Source organism: Triplophysa rosa, linkage group LG10 (genome assembly GCF_024868665.1).
Source record: "Triplophysa rosa linkage group LG10, Trosa_1v2, whole genome shotgun sequence".
NCBI classification, from domain to species: domain Eukaryota; kingdom Metazoa; phylum Chordata; class Actinopteri; order Cypriniformes; family Nemacheilidae; genus Triplophysa; species Triplophysa rosa.
Genome location: NC_079899.1, coordinates 1,326,875 through 1,327,735, shown reverse-complemented (window position 1 = coordinate 1,327,735; position 861 = coordinate 1,326,875). Strand labels below are relative to the sequence as shown.

The following is an 861-nucleotide window of genomic DNA, read 5'->3' as shown; positions in this document are numbered from 1 at the left end:
GTCGGTCACCAGCCCTGCAGAAACCACGCCCGGTCGGTCACCAGCCCTGCAGAAACCACGCCCGGTCGGTCACCAGACCTGCAGAAACCACGCCCGGTCGGTCACCAGACCTGCAGAAACCACGCCCGGTCGGTCACCAGACCTGCAGAAACCACACCCGGTCGGTCACCAGACCTGCAGAAAAAAACCTCACTTGCTTCTCAGACTGGTTGAAACATTCAACTTCCCAAACCTGCAGGAACAGCCCACTCACTTGCAAGACATAAAAACGGACAGGTTATGAGGAGAGGCAAGCAAAATGTCCCCTTGCTCACCAGACCTGTAGAAACATCTGCACTCTCTGATCAGACTCACCAGATCTGTAAAATATTCAAATCGTTGATCAGACCTGTAGAAATTTAACTCGCTCAGAGCTGCAAAAACATCCCCAGTCCCTCACCAGACCTGAAGAAATATTCAACTTAAAAACCAAGAAAATTAACAAGAAAATGACCTAGTTATCGGTGATTCTATTGTTCGGAACGTTAACATAGAGGCACCAGCCACCATAGTCAAATGTTTACCGGGAACCAGAGTGCCTGACATCAAGTCAAATTTAAATGTGCTGGCTAAGGCTAATCGTAAATTCAGTAAGATTGTTGTTCACGTCGGCACAAATGATGTTCGACTCCGTCAATCGGAGATCACAAAAGATAACATTAAAGAGGTGTGTGAGCTCGCAATCACGATGTTAGGCACTGAAATATTCTCTGGCCCCCTCACTGCTTTTCGTGGTGATGAGATTTAAAGCAGATTATCATCACTTAATGGCTGGTTGTGAGTGGTGCCTGCAGAATGATATAGTTTTTATAAATAACTGGA

At 46.7% G+C, this 861-nt stretch overlaps 1 pseudogene; it reads left to right on the top strand.

Moving 5' to 3' along the window:
- LOC130560275 (interferon-induced very large GTPase 1-like) overlaps positions 1–213 on the top strand; it is a 22,939-nt pseudogene extending 22,726 nt beyond the window's left edge.
- The last annotated feature ends 648 nt before the right edge of the window (positions 214–861 follow it).